This window comes from Petaurus breviceps, unplaced genomic scaffold (genome assembly GCF_028583685.1).
Source record: "Petaurus breviceps papuanus isolate PSGF00001 unplaced genomic scaffold, PetGlider_PUasm1.0 90775, whole genome shotgun sequence".
In the NCBI taxonomy this organism is placed as follows: Eukaryota; Metazoa; Chordata; class Mammalia; order Diprotodontia; family Petauridae; genus Petaurus; species Petaurus breviceps.
Window position 1 is genome coordinate 6,009,473 of NW_027187342.1, and position 22,586 is coordinate 6,032,058.

Sequence of the window (22,586 nt, forward strand, 5' to 3'; positions counted from 1 at the left end):
CTAGAGACAGCAGAATTAAAAAGAGGACTCTTGTGGTGGCAGAGTCAAGAAGGAGAAAACTTGTGGTATCCTGGCACTCTGTTTGTCTGCCCTGTCTGTGTTAATGTTTGTTTGTGATACTTCATACAAAAGCCCTGGGACCTTACTGGAAGCCCTGAAAGAGGATTTTCTGATTTTGTGTTTACAGAAGTCCTGGAGGAGGGTTTTGGAGGTCCTGGGACTTTGTTGATGATTTGTGCTAACCTCTTGGACCTTGTTTGTGGGTCTGTGTTGATTTCTATGTTGATGATTTGTTTTGAGTTCTCAGATCTTGTTGGTGGATCTGAGTTGATTTCACAGGCAGAGAGTGAATTGATGATGGTGCCAGCAATGTGTAGGAATATTATTGTAGCTCTGTCAAGCTTTGTTTTCCCAGAAACAGAGACTGTGAAGGACTTGAGGTGGACTGGACACTGTGAACTTCGATATGGAATGGGAAATGGACAAAGAACTGGACAAGGAGCTAGACAAGGAACTGGGAGCTGCCTACCTTTGAACACAGGTGACAGAAGGAGCTGAGACCATGGAAGAGGAACCATGGAAGCTGAGAGCCAGCCTCAAGTCAAGCTGAAAGAAGACTTTACTTGGATACTGTATACTGACTGAGGAGATTATGATTTACTGTGACCTAGGGGTGGAGAACTCTGACTTTTGTACTTTGTGATTGAATTAAGGATTTTGTGATTGACTAAATTAATGTTCTTTGTTTAAAACTATGTGACCACTTTGGTGAAAACTATGTGACCATTTTCATGATAAGTTGTTGAGTTGTGACAAGGTTAATGCTGTATTTTGATTTTCTGTGATAAGTTGTAACATTGTGAATGCTGTATTTTGATTTTCTATGAATGTTTTGCTTTGATTTGTTATTGGATAAATAGAGAGCTCACTATACTATGTAATCAGAATCTTGAAAGCTGTTCACAGCAGCAGTCCACTGGAAACCTGCTCGTGCATGGCTTTATAATTACTGAGGTTAATAAATACTTCACTGTGCAGCCAGTCTGATAATGAGCCTCTTCAGACTTAGTTTCACTGATCTTCAGATGACAACTGTAAAATCTATTACTGACTATCTTCAGTGCATCATACAATATTAGAGCTACTAGCATCATATAATATGCCACAATAATGTAAAAATGGATAGGGACAGAAATATAAAAGATCAAATCATTTAAAAAATATAGAGGAGAATGGATAGTAAATTTCTCAACTATGATTAGATTTCTAACCAAAGAATAGAGGTTATCATTAAAGGTTAAATAGGCAAATTTGATCATATTACATCCTTTGTACATATAAAATCAATGCAGATAATCTAAGAAGATAAACTATCAAGTAGGAAAAAATTCTATCAAATATCATAAAGTCCAACATTCAAGATATATAGGGATTTGACACAAATATGTAAGATTAAGAGTCATTCCCAATAAGTAAGTGGCTAAAGCTATAAAAAGAATGACAAACTAAATACTGCCACGTGTAATCATGTTCCAAGTTATCAGTAGTAAGAAGAATAAAATTAAAAACAAAAAACTCTAAAGGCTGCTCTACCAGCAAATTACCAAAGATGATTCAAGCATGGAAACATTCAATATTTGAGTGCCTATGGGAAGGCATACTAATGCAGTGGTGGAACTGTGAATTGGTCTAGCTATACTGGACACACCCAGAATTATGTAAGAAAAATGAATAAAATGTCCATCTTCTTTATTCCTAATAATCACACAAAATGGGGCACAACTCCTAAGAATGTCAAAGACAAAAAGATCTTGTTTAGCAAAATATTTGTGTGTATGTGTGTGTGTGTGTGTTTTGGTAAAGAACTGGATGTGTGCCTGTAAAGAACAAGATGGGTGTCTCTCAACTTGGAAATGACTGAGCAATCAGTGACATTATTGTAACATAATTTGATTTCCAGTAGTAAATAAAAATGGGTATTAGAAATTCAGAGAAACACTTGATGATTTATCTGAACTGATGCAGGGTGAATAAAGTAAGTGAAATCAGAATACACTCTACTATAATAATGTAAATGAAAAGAACTAAAAAGCAGTAGGACTCTGAGCAATTGTAATGCACAGTCCTGGTCCCAGAGAACAAGTAATGAATAATACTTCTCTCTCAGGAGAGAGATGGTGTTTTGCAGGAGAAGAATGTTGAATATATTATCAGAGGTGGCCAAGGGTGGTTTTTTTTTTTGTTTGGTTTTCATCATTATGTGAGATGTTAAATTCCAGAGGGTGGGGGCATATGTAAAAAAATGACTGATAGAAAAAGGAAAGGCATCAATAAGTTTCATTATAAATACTTGTCTACATAAATATGTTTTTAAAATTATCTGTTTTCCCTAAGCTGTTGTTCTTCAAACAGAAAACTGCTTTCATGATACTTTCAGTCTGTTAGGGTCACTTTCAGAAGTAGATAATTTCCTCAGATATTTTTTAAATGGTACAAATTTTGAAATTTCACTACAAGCTTTGAAGATTAAGTCCTTCCAGTTATGTTTGATAGCTATATGACATATTTCTATAAAGTATCTTGGAAATAAATTTAGAGAGACAGCCTGTTGCAGTGGAAAAAGTGTTAGGTTTTGAATCTGGGGGACCTGGGTTCAAATTCTACCCCTATGACTTAATAGATTGGTGGGCAAAGGCTGTATTCATGTTCAGGAGGATGATTCAGGGCACATTCCTAACATGGACTACAAGATTGTGATCCATTTACATGGTGGTGATATTTCTGTGATTGGACCATCAAAAAAGAAGGCAGCTAATATGATGCCATAGTGCATTGAGTGCCCAGCCTAGAGTCAGGAAGATTCATCTTCCTGAGTTCAATTCTGGACTCAGACACTTACAATCTGTGTGTCTCTGGGCAAGTCACTTTACCCTGTTTGCTTCAATTTTCTCATCTGTATAATCGACTGGGGAAGGAAATGGCAAATCACTCCAGTATCTTTGCCAAGAAACCCTGAAATGGGGTCATTAAGAGTTGGACATGATTGAAAATGATGGAACAGCAATGTAAAGGACCATCAAAGTGGGATTTAAAATCATAGTAGTAACATGTTGTATAATTACTTTGAAGAAATAGGAAAAGAAACTATACATAAATGAAAGGCCTTATTATACAGGTGCAAGTGTGCAACTTTGTATTTGACACTTTTCCCCTAAGCTAATAAATAAACAAGGGAAAATGTGCTTTCTGGGAGGGAAGGAACAAGAATTTTGTAAGTGTCTGCTCTGTGCCAAGCACTATGCTAAGGACTTTACAAATATTGTCTTGTTTGATTTTTACAACAACCTTGTAAGATAGGTGCTATTATTTCCCCCTTTTTAGAGTTGAGGAATCTGAGGCAGGTAGAAGTTAGGTGACTTGGCTATGGTCATATAGCTAAGTGTCTGGGGCCAGATTTGAACTCAGTTCTGCCTGCCTATAAGCTACAACCATTGTATCTCCTAGTTGCCACAAGGTATTTACCTTCATTTTTATATGTGAAAACAGGATAGAGCATTCCAAAGCTATCAATGTTATTCTTCCACAATTTATGACTAAAAATTTTTCCAAGTACCATGGTTATAACTAGGGAAGATGAGGAATTACATAAAGAAAATTGTTGTAACCTGATTTTTTTCAGGAAAGATGAGGAATCACATAATGAAAATGAATATAATCTTATTTTTCTCAGGTTATGTTCATGTTATGGGATGTTAGGAAAAATATTCAAAGTCAGCTTTTTTCCCCCCTAGTTCTCATATTTCACTCCTTGTATCTCTATTTTTACTTTGATTTCCCTGTATCCTGTTAGTAAGGGAATATAATGCTCTCTCCATATTTATTTCTCTCCCAAATTGCTTTTCCTAGGGAACTTGGGGAGGTAGGACTTATTTAAACTCTGTGAAAATATTAGAATAAAATGAACATTCAAAGCTTCTTTGGTTGAATTTAATCTTTTGTTCAAATCATTTTACAAGAAAATCTGTCTCCAAATGATTCATATTGCAGAATTTGATGACACTAGTCCCCTCTTCCTCTACTTTTCCCCATATAGACTATTGCGGCATGATGATAGATGATAAAATTCACTGGGAAAGTCTGCAGGGGAGGGAACTGTCAATAATTTAAGACTTTTGATGATACAGTATTAACTTTATATTCAAAGCTATCACACCTATTTTTATCCACCTGATGTTTTTATGGCTTAGAAATCACAATGTTTGTTTATGATGGTAATTTATTACGTGGCAATAACATAGCAAAAGATCTTCAAATTACTGAGCTAAAATGTTAAAGATGTGCTTAAGACCTTAAATGAGCAGGGAGGGCTACAAGAAGAAAACATAGTCTCCTTTAATAAATAATTATTTTTAAAAGAGTAAGATGGTCATCGGAATGGGATGAATTCTGAAACTTTTATTGTAAGAAGCAATCCACATTAAAAATTTATGAGGAGTTTAAATGAGTCAGTTGTGACCAAAGGAGGTCCCAGAGTTTGCTTCATAACAATAAGAAATTTTTTCTGAATGACTTGTGACCAAATTCCTTCTTTTGTGGTTACTTCATTTATAGGCAATGTCTCTATGTTTGGGAGAGGAACCATGACAAAAAAATTTCTTTTGCTTCTATCAATTCTAGTCCATGGCAAAGACTAGAAAGTTCCATTCCCCCCCCCCCCCCCCACACAATAAAATTATCCATGTCTAGGAGCCATAGTCACAAGTTTTTAAATATTCTTTTTGAAATTACTAAGGTTCTATCAAGGATACGGCTACAGCAATAGTTTCACTACATGTTGCAGATAAATCCTGTCAATTAAATAAGGCATTATTTCCATCCTCTCTTCAATAGCTAAATGTGGTCAGGTATCCACTTGTCAATGGACTTTTCTCTGGCTTTACTCTAACATGAACCACTCTGTTGAGATTGTTTCCTAAATCATTCTACTTCATTTACTCCCATCAAGAAATATTAGAATAAAGTTGACATCTAAGTCTCTGCAAATGTAAGTAAAAGAGTACCCAGTTTCATTAAAGCATTTAAGATAATAGTATATACCAGATATAAGGCAATCCATTATTTTCATCTCATAGATAGAATTCAGATTATACAAATTCAGATTGTACAGTCAGTCAGGAAGCATTTACTAAGTGCCTACTATATACCAGGCATCCTGCTAAACACCCAGGATACAAAGAAAGAGAAAAGACAGTCTCTGACCTTGAGGAACTCACAATCTAATGGGAGGGGCTGGGGAGGGACAAACAAACAAATAAGTGCAAACAAGCTATATAAGGAGCAGATAAGAAATAATTAATACAGGGAAGGCACTAGAATTAAGAAGAATTAGGAAGTGGCATAGAGAAGTTGAGATTTTATCTGGGAATTGAAGGAGCCAGGGAAGTCAGGAGGTAGTGCTAAAGAGGGAGAGCATTCCAGGCATGGGAAAGTCAGAGATGTAATCTGTAAAAAGACTGAAAAGGTAGGGGGAGGACTAGGTTATAAATGGCCTTGAATGTCAAACAAATGATTTTGTATTTGATCCTGGAGGCAAAAGAGCAGTCGTGGGGACTGGGAAGATGATGGTGCCCTTCACAGTAATAATGGTATTTGGAAGTGGGGTAGGGTTTAGGGGGAAAGGTGATGAGATCATTTGGGGATATATTGAGTTAAGGTAGTTGGAAATATGACACTGGAGGTTTGCAGAGGGCTTAGGTCTGGATAGATAGATTTAAATGGTCAACATAGAAATGATAATTAAAACCATGGAAACACAAAAGATCATCAAGTGAAGTGTGATAGAGGGATCCAGGATAGAGCCTTGTGGGACACCCACAGTAGTGAGAGTGACCTAGTTGAGGATTCAGCAAAGTAGAATGAAAAGGAATGATTAGATTCAGAGAAGGAGACCAAGGAGAGAGTGGTGTCTTGTAAGCCTAGAGAGAAGAGAACATCAAGGAGGAGAGGGAGATTGACAGTTTCAAGGGCTCATAATTAGTTCATCATCAATGAATAAAATTTTCATTCCTTTCCAAGAAGTGCAAAACTTCCCCTCTCTCCTCCATACTGAGATAGTTCTCCATATTCACAATTTGGACACTTTAGAAGGAAAAAGGGAACTGGAGTTTACTAGAGACAAAATCCTCTATTTCCGTCAACATTTGGGTGATTTCCATCATCACTCTAGCCAAACATACAAATCTCCAGTCTTGTGATACTACCCAAAAGGTTTCTCTTCTTCCATAAAGAGAACTCATTTTGGGTTCCTAGAGAAACTTCTTATCTATCAGAAATTATGGCAGAGGAAAGTTAAGGTTTTTGCTTCTCTCCCTCTCTCTCTCTCTGTCTCTCTCTGTCTCTCTGTCTTTCTCTCTCTTGCTCTTGCTCTCTGCTTTTATTTTTTTAACTCTGTGAGTCAATTGTTCAATCCTATTGTCTCCAAGATGCTGGTACTGCTTAGGATCTCCCCATTACCTCTCTAAAAGGCTTGATCCTAGATTTCTTTAGAAACTACCCATTTTCCAGAAAATTCATGAGACTGGGAAATAATAGTACTACCTGGAGCCACATAGATGGGAGGCTCTACGATAGACTCTTGCTGAAGCCTCTTAGGGTAGGCACTTGAGGGTATATGAAACTCTGTCATTCTTCTTCCTCTCTGTCATCAGACCTGACAATTATTCATTCCCAAGGGGAGAAGTTATAAGGATGTATATTATCCATCCCCCTACTTACCCAGGTTCACTCTGAGATTTTCTATGATTCTGAATTTTGCTCAGTTCTCTTTCTGGATTTCTCTAAAAAATCTGACCTCCATATAAGTAATATATTTAAAAATAAATTCACACGTAGAACTAAAATTTTTATTATTACTTTACAAAGTAGTTTGAGATTAAATAGATAGGGACTGGAATAAAACTTACCAAGCATCAGAGTTTCAAAAAGCAGGAGCTGCAGTCATGATTGCTTAAAGGCAGGCATACAAATTCTTAGTGACAAGAGAAGCATATTTGGAAGGTATGTTTAAAAGCATTCCAATCAATGAAACAAAATACTATATATGTCAAATAACATTTAAACCCATAATGGAGAACCTAAATTAATCATAAATCAATATAGATAGTGACACAATCATTGTAAGTGACTTTAATATTCAGAATTAGATAAATATAAATAAAAGATAAGCAAATCAAAAAATAGAGATGAACAATGCATAAGATAGGTACTTTCCTTTGTATGAGACCATTAAATAACACACAAATTTCATATAACACCTTAACACAAATTATCCATATGCTAGGACATACTTGTCATAAATAAATGTAAAAATTCAGAAATATTAATCGTATATCTCATATACCATAATTCGTTACATAGTAACTAATATAGGAAAGTCAAGCAAAAGATAAAGACCTAAATCAATATATGAAGTAACATCATTCTGAATAATATTAGATATGGCAATTAGGCAATGGTAAGTAATTATATAATCTGACAGAGACAACAATACTCATATTTGCAGATTATATGATGTTTTACTTAGAAAACTCAGATAATCAGCAGAGAACCTTATTGAAATGAATAACTCAACGAACCGTAAGCAGTGGCATGTAGCATTTAAAAGATCAGCAGTTATGTACACTATTTTAAAGGAAGAAAATGATGGAGAAAGTATATTTTAAATAACTATAAAATATCAGGGAATTAAAATAGCAAGAAACAAGTCCTCATAAGAATATCAAAACAAAATAATCTTTATAGAAATAAAGGAAGAAAAGTTATCAAAGAAAAAATCTTTATTCATAGTCATTCTATGGTGATATAAAATTAATTTTTTGCATAGATTAATATACAACTTCAGTATGATATAGTTTTAGTGTATACTGTCAATAAGTTATTTTATAAAGCTAGACAAAAATAGTACTAAAAGTCTTTTGAAAGGACAAAAGGTCAAGAATTACAAGGATAATTATTTGGAAAAATGAGAAAGGAATTGAGCATTGCTTTATTTAATTCCAAACTGCTTTACAAAGTAGTAATAAAAATAGTATTAATCATAAAATAAAAAATATATTAGCAGTAATCAGTAAAACACTATTTCTAGAAGCAATTTAATAAATAGTCTAAGGATTTATGAACCTAAGGAAACATATTATTGTTGAAGAAATCTTTACTTGACAAAATTTGATGGAAAAAGTGGAAGTTGATTTGTCAGAAATTAGGCATAGACCGCCAACTTACATCATATATGCTCCAAATCGAAGTGTGACCTAAATACATATAGTGCCATCATAAGAAAAGGAATGGAAGGAGGTAATTTTTCCACCTATTTCTAGATAGGAAAACTCTCCTTAAAAAGGATTAAATTGGATCATACAAGATGAAAATTAGTTTCTATTATAGGATATTAAAAACTATTTGTACAAGCAAAACCATCCAGGTTAGAAAAAAGTGCAGATTCTGTCAATTAGGGAAAAATTACCTAAGCATCAAATATTTCATGCAAGACTCTATTATCCAAGATACATTAAAAGTTGGAGCACATATAATAGGAGCCATTCCACTGTAGGAGTATTATCTCATCAAAGTGATTAAAGGGTATAAACAGATTTCAAAAAAAGTGTAAACTCTCAATAACTAAATGAAAAATTGTTCCAAATAATTACTAAGGAAATAAACTATAAGAGAAATTTTCAGTTCTTTAACTTGAGTGGTAAATAGGACAAGGGAAGAATATAATCATTGTTGGAGGCATTATGGGAAGGGTAGCACTCTAATACACTGTTGATATTATGGATTGATTCAACTATTCTGGAAAATGTTTTGTAGTTTTTGGTTAGTTATTAAGCATTTATTAAGCTCTTACTATGACTTAGGTTCTGTGCTAAGCACTGATGATACAAAGAAAGGAAAAATACAGTTCCTGCTCTCAAGGGAGCTCACAGTCTGATGTAGGAGATGACATTCAAATGGCTACATACAAATAATTCGACAAATTATAGAATAAATTGAACATAATCAACAGGATAGTTATTAGAATTAAAAGAACTCAGGAAAGGCTTTCTGTAGTAGGGTATATTTTAATTTTGTCTTGAAGGAAGCCAGTGAAATTAGGTGGTAGAGATAAAGAGGAGAGAACTCCAGGCATGGGGGAAATATGAAATGTCAGTGAAAATACCCAGAGTTATGAGCTGGAATGTATTGTGAAAGAAATAGCAAAGAGGTTAGTATCACTGATCTAAGTTGTAAGAAGACTGGAAGGTTATGGAGGGTTTTGAATGCAAAAAAAACTAGTAATCTTGTGTTTGATCCTGGAGGTGTTAGGCGACCACTGGAGTTTATTGAATGGGGAGTGACATGGAGAGATAGGTGCTTTACAAGTTCAACCTGGCAACTAAAAGGATACTATAAACATGGACAACAGGACATTTTAATACTCCAGGAGATGATGACCCACAAGGCCAAAGGAGGGAACATATACAAGAGATGTTTTATGCAATTATTTGCATGTTTCTCCCCATTATCCTGTGAATTCATTGAGGGCAGAGCACACTGTTAGGCACATCTTTCCATCCCCAGTGCTTGACACTTCCTGGCACATAGTAAGACATTGATAATTGCTTATTGACTTGCTGACTCTCCCCTCAAACACCGTTAGTTGCTCTCTTACTATCCTTTTACTGTTTTGTATCAGTTTCCCTATTAGCCACTTTGTTCTGATCTTTCCAGTCTGAAAGTTGTTCTCTTTGACAGAGAAAACAGAATTAAAATACAAATTGAAGTGTTCTGCCTTTACTTCATCACTTACCTTCATCTTTTCCATTCCGAGGCATAGTTTTATATCTTCTTTGAGTTCCCTCTTTGCCATTATAGCTTTAAAAAACACATACAAACAAAGCAACCCCAAACAAAACAAAACAAAATCTCTCCTTGTTTTTGTCTTTTTCCTGTATACCCCCCAATGTACTTTTACCATTCTTTTGAATTGATCATACCTCATTTGCCCTAGTTTTTAATCCTCTGTACATATTTTTAAAACTCTGACTGTTGAATTGGTTCCTTTTGTATCTATGTTGTTCTCTTTAAACAATTCACACTTTCTTATTAGGGGAAAGGAAGGGAACAAGCATTTTTATAGTGCTTATTATGTGCCAGGCATTACACTAAGCATTTTATAAATACTTTCTCATTTGAATTCAAAACAACCTGAAATAGTAGGTGCTGTAATTATCCCTATTTTACAGTTAAGGAAACTGAGTCAAACAAATGTTAAGTAACTTGTCCAAGGTCAGATAGCTTATAATCACTTGTCTGATGCCAGATTATCAGAATGATTTGGGTTTTTTTTTTGCCTTTTTTTAAAGAGGGGCAATTGGAGTTGTGACTTGCCCAAGGTCACATGGCTAGTTTTTTTGTTAAGTGTGTGAGGCCGGATTTGAAATCAGGTCCTCCTGACTCCAGGGCCGGTGCTCTATTTACTGAACCACCTAGCCACCCCAATGATTTGTTTTGTATCTGCAGAATTTCATTCATGGAGTCAGGTTATTTGGGTTCAGATCCCACCTTTGAATCCTGTGATACTTGTGAATTCATTTAATCTCCTTGGGAATCAGTTTCCTCATTTGTCAAATGAGAAGGTTGTACCAGTTAGTGCTTGTGGTTCCTTTCCTGTCCTCGAGCTAAGATACTATGATTGTATGAAGTTCCCTTTGCCTCTTGGCCTGATTTCCCTTAACTATTTCATTTAGGGCACAGGTCAAATGGAGTTCAACTTTTCTTTCTTTAAGAGAGGATTGGTGGTCTTTTCTCCTTGGAGTTTTCATCTTTCCTATTCCAACAGTGAGTATCTCCCTATGAATCAGAATTGGATTCATAATAAAATTTACAGTACCCCCCACCAAGTGGAAAATGAAATTTTTACATTATAAGAAAGCATGTGCTAAGGTGAGGCTTTTGAATTTTTGCACCCTGGACTATCTATGCACTAGGTTTTCATAGAGTCCTGAAGAAAGAGAATCTACATATAGAATTCTGGATCCTAATGATTTCTGCATAAATTAATACCAGGATTGAGGAAAAAAATAATAAGCATGCTTCAGCCATATTATATAAATATGAATAGAAAATTATTGGGCTTCAAGTGGTCTCATTAGGGGAGAAGACAATATCTATGGGACCCTGGACATGAGTGAAATCAGCAGCAATAGAGATCCTGCCAATCAGCATACATAAATGGGTTGCTAGCAGTGGAAGCATGAAAGCATCATGAAAAAGATTTTTCTTGATAAAGAAAGCAAAGAGAGAGAATATTTTTAGACTATTAAGAAGTTTTGTTCTGATACATCCTGAATATTTCCTTTAGGAAGAGTCAGAAGGATGTTGAACATGACTAGAATGAACCAACCTCAAAAGAAATGAAAGTGATTATTGTGGCAAGCAAACAAAAAAAGATTAGTTAATGTTATAGTAGCCTTTCAAAATCAATATTCAGATTATTAGTTAAATCAAAAGTCAAAATCAACACCAAATTAATCAATCAACAAAGCATTTTATTAAGTGCTTGCTATGTGTTTAACCCTGTGCTAAGCACTGGAGTTACAAAGAAAGGCAAAAACAGTTCCTGCCTTCCAAGAGTGTGCATTCTAATAGGAGAGATAACATGGAAACAACAATGTATATGTGTGTGCAAACATACACACACACATGCACATATATGGATGTACATGTGTATATAAAGGTATACACACATACAAACATACATGAATAGATAGAATGTGCATGCATGCACACACACACATAGGCAATCTTCTGCAGGAAGATCCAAAGTAGAAAAAAGTTACTGAACAAGGTAATTTTACCTAAATCTTGGGAGAAAGCCAGGGAAGCCAAGAGATGGAGAAGAGAAAGGAAAGTATTTGAGGGTGGTTCAGTGGATAGAGCACTGAACTAGGAATCAGGAAGACTCATGTTCCTGATGTCAAACCTGGTCTCAGGCACTAACTAGTTGTGTGACTCTGGGCAAGTCATTTAATCCTGTTTGCTTCAGTTACCTCATCTGTGAGATGAGCTGGAGAAGGAAATGTCAAAGACTCCAGTATTTTTCCAAAAAAAAAAACCCAAATGGGGTCACAGAGCATCAGACATGACTGGCACGACTCAACAGTAAGGATAACCAAGGAAAAGACATTGAGTTGGGAAATGAAAAACCTTGTGTGAGGAACAGCAAGAAGGCCAGTGTAGGTAGCTAGTAGACTATGTGAAAGGGAATAAAATGCAAGAATGGAAAGCTAGGAAGGGACAATGTGATGAGAATAAAATAAGTTACTGCATTCAGTGTCAGCAGCTAAAACACAACTTATTTTAAATTTAAGGTGATAAATTTAGAGCTGAAGGGGACATTAAAGGTCATAGTACCTCTGAAAATTTAGAAATGGACAAAGGTAAAGATATTGAATGCTATTATATCTTTTTTTTTTTTTCAGAGAAGTTTAATGGATGTGAAACACCATAATGAGGATGGCTAAAGACTTAGAAACTACCACAGGATGCAAAGACTTGCCTTCTTATCAAATGGAGAGATAAAGAAACAAAGGGTAACACTGGGGCTGGTTTTACTTTTGTCTTTCTTTATATACCCAACATTAACATATTTCCTGGAACATAGTAAGTGCTTCATAAATGCTTTCTGTCTATTGACTGAATTTAGTTTAGAATATAGGCTTATTTACCAAAATATTATGGAGGAAGATGTTGAAAGATTAAGAGTAGATTATGAAGAAGAAGAAGAAGGAGAAGAAGGAAGAGGAGGAGGAAGAGGAGGAGGAGGAAGAGAAAAGAAAATATTGAGTTGTTAGCATGACAATGGTCACAATGCTCTTAAGAAAATATAGTTAATGAAGAATACATGTAGTTCTTTCCCCCCTTTTCTTGATAATGGAAAGAGTGCATGAATTTTAGCTCAGTAGGGTTTCAAATAGAACCCCAGGCACATTTACTAGTTTTATAGCAATGGGCAAATAGCTTAACCTTTCTGAGTCTCAGTTTCTTCATCTGTAAATTGGACATAGCAATATCACCTAACTTATAGAATTATTGTTAACATAGAGTGAAATTATGCATTTAAAGCTTTGAAAACCCTAAAATGTTTGTATGAATATTAACTATTGTTAACAAAACTGGGATAATATCAATGTGGACACTGCAGATAACATTACAATTTTTTTTTTAAGCAATTGGGGTTAAGAAACTTGCTCAAGGTTACACGGCCAATTATTTCTGGGTGTGGTGCTAAGTATCTGAGCCCGGATTCGATTCCCAGGTCATCCCAACACTGGAGCCAGTGCTCTTACTCACTGAGTCACCTGGCCGCCCCTAAGCAATTGGGGTTAAGTAACTTGCTCAAGGTTACATGGCCAGGTGTTTCTGGGTGGGTGCTAAGCGTCTGAGCCCGGATTCGATCCCCAGGTCATCCCGACACTGGGGCCGGTGATCCTACTCGCTGTGCTACCTGGCCGCCCCCATTACAATTTTTCTATATGTTGGTTAGCTTTGCTGAATGTTTTCCCTCTCTTTTATTATAGGGGATGACTATGAGAGGAAGAGTGAGGAGGAATATATTGAAAAATATATATGGTATAAAAATGAAAAATATCATTAAAATATATTTTGAAAAGAAGTAATCACTTTCAACCAAACACAAATTTTTTCTTGTTTTAATTCCCCTGTACTCTTTTTATATTTATGTTAAAATAAAAAGTTAAGTATATTTGAGGTGGGAAACATACAGATTTTTATTTCTCAAATGGAAGACCTGCTCTAGGGAATGAGTGTCATGGTTTTTTTATCCTCCTCACCCATAAAAGTCAAATGTCCTTGAAGTGACTTCTCTCAAGAGAGAAGCACAATCTCAACACCCATTGAATTCTTATTGACTTTTGACCTCAAGTGCCACTTGTAAGGGGAACAAATTCATTTACTCAACCTCTGCCAACTGGGAATTGTTGTTAAGCAAAGACTGGTTAGTCACTCAGATATACTGACAAAGTTAGGTTTGTATAGAGAAAGAAAAAGGTTATAGAGTTAGATAAAATATAACAAGTGGTTTCCAAAACCCAGAATAAAACATGACAGCTATATAGTGTGAATAGCCTCCATTACCTTTTAATAAACAATAGGGGCTCATAAAATAAAAATTAATGATTTTAATGAAGAATCACTGGAACTAATTGTTATTAGAGAAAGGTGTGTTGATTGATGCACAGAGCAACAGTACCTGAAACATGACCACATTCAGTCTTTACTCTCCTCAAATGATGTGCAAGCTATCATAAAGTTTTATTTTTTTTACTGTTATTCAATATGTAGGAAGGTATTAGCAATATAGCATGAGATACTAGCTGTAGAAGCCAAAACAAAGATTATACAATATTGTTGTTGGGCTTTATGTTTTAAAATCTCAGTTTAAATTAGCTACATCAAGGAATGACTAGAGAGAAAAAAATGGAGAAAAGTTTGTGTGGTTGGGGATTATGTTTGAGAAACTCACACATTTTCTGTCACATACATGTGAAGAAAAACTGAAAAAGTCAATTCAGTTTTGGCAATTGTATATAACATTTTGGGACACAGTCTCTTTACCAACATTAAGACATTGTTTATACAAGAAGGGCCAGGCTATATCCTTTAAAGTTCCTATTAAATTTTCTTTGTTGCCTTGATTAATTACCAAAGTCACCTTTTTTTTAAAGAAGGGGTGAGGGGAGGTGTCATCCTTTCCACAAACTTATACATTAAGTTTCTGCACAGTACATGTAACAGAAGCTTGTAGATGTTTTCTGGAGGAGGCCATCTCTACTTCCTTCTGGAATTTCTGATCACTGACCCCTGTTGTAAAATGATCTATAGTCCACCTGGATTGTGCTATAAACTCTAAAGTAGCATTACCCAAACCACAAGGGTACTGGAATGTTTAAACTGAAATGACTGAAACCAAATGAGCTGAAATGAAGAATAGATGGATGACTCACTAATTGATTGGGGTTACCTTTGTGTGTGCTGGCTGTTTCTTTCCTGAATCTAAATGCTTTGTACCTAAAGACTTTTTTTTTCCCAACAGAGAGAAGTCCAAACCAAATATTCTCTTGAACCATATTCTCAATTGCATTAAAGAGTAGTTCCATAGGCCCTCTCTCTGTTCAACGGTTGTTTGCCAAAATTATAATCCAGTTCAATACTCTCACTCCAGTGGAATTTTAGCTGTTGAAGGGTAGGGACTATTTGTTTGTTTGCTTGTTTGTTTTTTAGTTTCATCTTTGCATTCCTAGGACCTTTCAATATAACAGGCACTCAGTAAGTGCTTGTTGGATTGGAACATCTGAAAGGTGGGTAAAGTTTTCATTGCTAAATCACAAGGATTGGAAAGTGAATTTAAAGAGCCACATTGAATTTCCATGTGTTTTTATCATTACAAACACTCTTAAGAACTCATAGCCTTTTAATTCCTTATTAGATCCTGACAAAGGGTCATCGATTCTTTTTCTAGATCTCTGGACTAGTGTTTATCACAACTTCTCATAATGATCAGCATCTCTTTATCACAACTGAATGTGATTAACATAAAATGGTGACCCAAATTTAGGATAGGAACAGGGATAGGACAGTTTGACAGAGTCATGAATGGAATGATAGCAAGGAAGGAATTATCATCTACACCCTACCACTAAGTAAGACAAGATAGTTATTTGAGCCTTCCTAATATTAGAATTATGTGAGGACATAAATTATATAATCAATCTTGGTAGTTTATGTGATGATCTGGTGACTCTTTGAGTCAGAGAGAGACAAAATATTTTTTTAGACAATTGTGGTTCAGTGATTTGCCCAGGGTCACACAGTTAGTAAATGTCTGAGGCAGAATTTGAACTCAGGGTCCTCCTGATTCCTGGGCCATTGCTATATCTCCTGTATTGCCTAGTTGCCCCATAGGGAGGCAAATCTAAAAGGCATCCTTTAACTTCTCCTTCTGGCAGTCTTATACTGTGGTCTGACCCTCCATGAAATTTTCTTTGCAAAGATACTAAAGTAGTTTGCTATTTCCTTCTCCAGATCATTTTATAGATCAAAAACTGAGGCAAACAGGGTTAAGTGATATGACCAAGGTCACAGAGCTAGTAGATGTCTGAGGTTGGTTTTGAACTCGTGTCCTCCTGATTCCAGGGCTGGCTCTCCATACACTGTGCCACCTAACTGCCCCCTAGTCTTAAACTAGTACTGCTTATTGCAAGGGTGGATAATTAGGACAAACAATGTTGAAACATTGTGGCTATGATTTAGGTGCTTCAGTGATCTTGGGTTTAAGGAAATTAACTTAATATCATCCACAACTGTGAATAAATATCTGGAGGACCTGCCCATCTACAGAGGATCCTTCCTTGACTGTATTAGGTCTCCTTTGTAATAATCTTGAATACCTTTGGGGGACTGGGAGAGGGAAGAATATGCATTTATATAGTGCCTACTACATGCCAGGCACTGTTCTAAGCACTTTATGAATATAATCTTCTTTGATCCTCACAACAACCTTACCCAGGGTCACAAAGCTATACGTGTCTGAGGCTGAATTTGAATTCAGGTCTTCCTGATTCTGAACCTAGCACATTACAGACGGTGCTACCTAGCTGCTTCTTAATCAAAGTGTTTTTGGCAATCATGTTTTGCTCTCCTATATACCTCACTTGATATTAGTGGTCAGAGTAACTCCACAATATCTATTTGTACATCCTTCAAGGAATCTTATATAATTTTGGCCTGTAAAGGGTAGATACCTTGTTGGAGAATGGTCTTCAAGTCTCCACTTTTCTCTACCAAATCAAAGACTTTTCCATAGTCTCTAATAAGTAAAGTGGAAATCTTGTGTTATCTGCATGATATTAAGTCATACATAATGGTAGAGATATGATGTGCTCTGCAACATTACGTGCAAGAGCCCATTTGTTCTTTTACAATGCACTCTTTGAGGGTCTTTGATTTTGCTTCATTTCTTTAGCTCCTGGTTTGATTCCTATGCCTGGTTCATAGTAGGCACTTGATAAATGCTTGTTTGCTAGACTGATATATAATTTCTCATGGAAACTTTATGTGGATGAAAAAGTGGGCATTTGACTGAGTAGGTTTGTTCAATTGACTTTTTAAAGGAAGATTATCTGGCATTTTTCCATGCCTTTCATAATTTTGCTTCTTTCAGATCCCTTGACTAGTAATCATCTCACGATTGTGTCACTTCCAACACAGACCTCCCCTGTGTGCATTCAGTCTGGTCTTGCTGCTTTTGCCATTACTGTTTTCTTGGACTGTTATGTGATATTCTAAACATGTTGGCCATACCATCCTTTACAGAGAATAGATTTTGTCATAAAAATTTTGGCAGATTTTTTTCCATTTTTATATGTTTGTCATCCTTGATTGTACTTCATCCTTAAGAGCTCTAGGGAAGATTTTAATGATAAAGCCATGAAGACCTCTCAAGACTGATCCCAACTCCTGCTTTCACTAATAGATTGGGTCACCAGAGCCTGCTACTTCTTGCTCTCAGATTTTGGGGGGCACATCTGAAGAGTCAAGGTGATTTTCTAATGTCATCTGTTCAGGTCCCCCCTAGATTATCTTTGGAGAATCATTTTAGTCCTCCAGTTTCAAGTAACTTTTAGAAAGTCAAATTTATGGGGCTGTCATGAGCTCAGTTTAGAGAATGTCTCATGCTAGCGGCAGCTGTCCTCAGTTTTGCACATCACCAACTATCAAAGTACCCGTTGGTTTGATTCAGAGGATCTTGTCAGGTGAAACACAGACACACATGCACACGTATACATATGTATGTGTATATACACAATGCAATACATTACACAAATATACTATATACATATACACACACACAAGTATTTTATGTACATATATACACATATATGTATGTATGTATGCATGTATTTATCTATATCTGTCTATTTATCTATATTTCCTCTACCTCTTCATGCTCTCTAATAGATAGTGGTACATAAATTGTTATTATTGCATGGTGGCATTTGTGCAAATGTTTGTCATGAACATAATTCAGAGGTCAGATATTTGATGGAGTAATATTTCTCATTCCATTTGAATAAATGATAAACCCAAATCTTCCAATATTTTATCTTTTTTCTTCAAAGAGACTTTGTGAACCATCTCCTATTAAACTGCAACAAATTTTTTTTCCTTAAAATGAGAATTATATCAGTTCCCTGAATGCTTAGAGTCAGATTGCTAGGAATGATGCATTTCAGTTTCTTCCTATTGTTGGACAAGGATCTCACATTTAGGGTAACAACAACTAGGTTAATATTTTAATTAGTCTAAAACTAAGTGCCTCCTTTTCTACCCCTCCAATACCATCACTGCAGAAGCAGGAGGAAATACACAAGATTTTGGACAATTTTTATTTTTCCTCATTTCATGGGTTGATAAAGAAAGAATTCATCACCAAGTGTCCAGCCAACTGGTAATGAGCCACCCCATACTTAGCTAGGCTGGTCCTTCCCAAGCAAGAGGAATCTGTCTCTGGCACTGTGTTTGAAGCCTTTCCAGCATGGCAGAATGAACCATAGCCAGTCTAAGAACTGTTTTGCTATTTAGCTGTTCAACATTTAAAAAATGCTATGGAGGGTGATTTGCCAACTTCCTGTCTCTATTATCATGTAGACACTGACTCAGCATATAAGCATTGTTAAGCAATTCCTTACATTGCCAGGGCCCATAAGAATTCTAGCAGGAGAGAGGTTCCATTCACTTTGCTGAGTAGTAAAGAATGAAGCCCATCAATATTAAAAAAAATTTAAAAAGGAATTTTCCTTATAAAATAGATGTCACAATTCCTTTTGTAGAAATTGATGCTGAAGTATTCCCACTTTGTAACATTTTTCTCTACTTTTCATTAATCTACTCACAATTGAGAGTTTATTTTATCAATGAACTTCTGAGTAAAATTTGAGTATCCACTTAAGTCTTTGTTTATCAATTTTCTACCCTCTTTCCTATTAAGCGAGTTACCTTCCCCTTCCCTAAAACAAAACCAAATCTCAATAACTTTGCAATTAATATGCATGCTGAATTTGTATAAATTTAAAGTTTCATCAAATTCTTGCATCAAATTTTAGGAGAACAGTTTTGGGCCATTATCCCTTGTTCCCATTCAAGTACAATCTTTCCCTCCAATATGTCACCAAACTGAGTTACAGTCATATTTACTGGCAGAAGGATGCAATTAAATTGTGTGGACCTGAGTTGGTAATGATTTCACAATTGGATTGGACCACAGACCATGCTGTTCCAAGCAAATGATCAGAAAAGACCAACCTTTCCTTTGAAGTAGGAGACTTCATGTAAAAGATGTGCTCTCTACCGAAACTCCATTTGTAGTTAACTATGTTCCTTTGGTCCTGACGCTTTCTCTTGACGCTGGGATTCCCTTTACTAAATTTACTAGGAAGCTGCTTCTTCAACAGAGCACAGCAGAGTACTTTAATTCTAACCACATATTGATTCATCTAATTTCATAGATGAATGGTCATAATTTATCAAATTTATGGAGTTCTAGATGTTCAGTTTATGTGGTCTATTTATTTTATAGTTGGAATCTTCTCCTCTCTCTAAATTGGGTATTCCACTAAAAATCTTGGTTAATATGCTCCAGCACTTTCCCAGAACACCCTGTGTGCTATGTCTTTGGATGGTTTTGATTTAATCAAGAAGAAGATGAAAGTGGGTGTTCATTCCTTTCAACTCCTTAGCTAGTTCGCCATCCATCTTAGTCAATGTGTGGTTCTCTGGGACGCAGCATTAATGATAGCTGTCAAAATAATAGTCTGAAGGTTAAGGGTCGAGAAAAATATGTAAAAGACTTCAGGGTGAAACAGATGATAAAGTAACTCATTTAGCCCATTAAATACTAGGATAGTGTGGACTCAATGGGTTCAGGGGTTAGTAGAAGCAAGAAGAGTAAATGGGGATATCTTCAAGTAGTTTACTCTTGTTAAAAGATGAAAAAAAGATGATAATAGCATTGCCAAACAAGCACACTAAAGGCAATTTTCTTAATTACAGTGCTGACCCAGCAATGCACACAGAGCTATCTTGTTATTGGAATGGAAGCTTTAATTTTCAAGCAATATTAACCCTTCTTGGTACTGTATGTCTTAATTAAGATAACTCTTGGAAGTGTGACAGCTGTCAGCCGTTTCATATTTCTGTTTGTGTTTATGAGTCTGTTGTGAGAAAAATGGGCTGTGGTCTTGGCACAGGTCCTGAGTGACTGTCTCCATCTGACAAACTTTCTCACTGAATCCAAAAGAAAAACAATCCAGTGTTCTTTTAGAACTGGGAGAAGATGTACGAAGACATTTACTTAATGCCATGTGTTTCTAAAATCACTGTACATATATTACTAGAATGCAGAAAAAAAAATTAAGTTTGGACTAAGGACAGTATGAAGCTTTTTCCTGTGACTTGCAAAACTGTCCTTATATAGCAAATATTCTTTCAAATGGTCCAGGAAAATATGTATTAGCTGGGCTAAAAGACAAACGTCTATTGGGCGTTTTGAATTTGTAAGAGAAATGACAGTTGATGACAGAAGATAAGCATCATGGGAAATATTAAAGAGATTGTTAATTTCAAAGAATCATGAAAATTACATAATCACCATTAAAACACACTGGGTTAATTTAATACCTTAAGCAACTTTTGTTATATCCAGCAAAAATCTGTTGAGTTCAACAATTTTCCATAGAACTGTATTGTGTCCAAAAGATCTGATTGTGGCCCTCGGCTTCATGTTTGTTTTTTTTTTGCATACCCAGCACCACGGCAGTGCCATGTCTGTAGTAGGCATTTAGTCAATGTTTGTTCAATTGAATTGGATCTCCCTGTGGCTATTTCTCAACTTGCTCTGGGTAAAAATATGAGTGACTTCCCTGGGAAAATTCATGTTCTATTCAGATGGCAGCTACATCTGGCACCAAACAAAGGAAAAACTCACTGTGATTTGATAGATTGGAACTACACATCTGGAAGAAAATTCAGCTGGTTCCCAGTTTTCTGGGTTGGATCTCTATGAAGTCACTATTCTCTAGGTAATTTTTCAATCCTCTCTTTTCTTGGTTCAGTGGAAGTTTGATCAGAGAATGAGGGGATGGAATTTTCTCTCAGACTAATTTAAATAGACCCATCACAAACACACACATGACCCAAATAGTATATATACATGCATATACATATGTGTATATACATATGTACATACACATGTACATATGTATTCCATAACTAGTCAATGAATAATGGGCAAAAGGGTTTCCCCAAATTATTCTGTTTTATAAGTGATCTTAGAAGTCATCTAGTCCAATTCCCCACTTTACAAATGAGGAAACCAAGTCCCAGAGATGCTAAGTAAGGTTACACTCAGGTAGTAAATAAAATAAGTGGAATTCAGACTCAGGTCCTTGTCTTCCAAATACTGTATTCTTCACAGGACAGCACACTGCCTCCTTGTTACACATTAAAAAATAATATGGACAGTTGTGGAAATTTTTTCAGAAGAAAGAAATATAGTGCAGTCTTTTAGACAGATCACTGGACTTTAAGGCAGAAGTCAAGATCTGACTCTAAAATTTATATATTATATACTAAACAATTTGCTTTACCCCTCAGGGTCTCAGTTTCTTCTAACATAAAATGAGGATGATTATATTTGTGGTACCTACCTCATGATATTTTTGTGGGCTCTTTGTAAACTTCATGGTATTATTAAATATGAGTTATTATTATTAGCTCAAAATACATTCACTATTTTGATTTCATTTAAGTTTGTTTTTCAACTTAAAAGCCTCAAAAAGGCATTTTGCCTCGAGTTTCTTCCCTGAGGTGAAGCAGAAAAAAACCTAATTATTCTATTTCATCTTATATGAGACATTACACTTTACAAAAGAATTTACCCCTTTTATAATGACTAGAATTATTCTTTTCATGCTAGAGTTTTCTGTTAAGAGTTCAACTGTGGCTACTGCCTCTTCATGACCTAAGGATATAAGTCTCTTGACTATGACATCAGAGCTGGTGGATAATTGCTCTGGCTTTTAATTACATAAATGCACCCAGAAGTCAGAAATAGCTGTAGATTTGGAGCAAATGGAAAACTAGTGACATTCACTATGAAGCAAACTTTTCTTTTAGTGCAAATGCTCTTAATTTTTTTAAGAGCAAAGAATAAATTATTTTCGATAAAGGAATAGTACCTTTGGGCTTTCAGAGAATATTCTGTCTGCCCATAAATTCATAGAGAATTTGAACATGGTGTAACACTTAAATTGGAGAGATAGAAATAATATTGGTGGTTATAATGGACAAGGATGGACTACAAAAGGATAAAAAGTGTTCAGTAGTCCAGATATATCTGAACATTACCTTGGCATTACTTAGCTATACTTTTATTGTTTCTCTGTATCTGGTGCAACAAGTGCTAATGT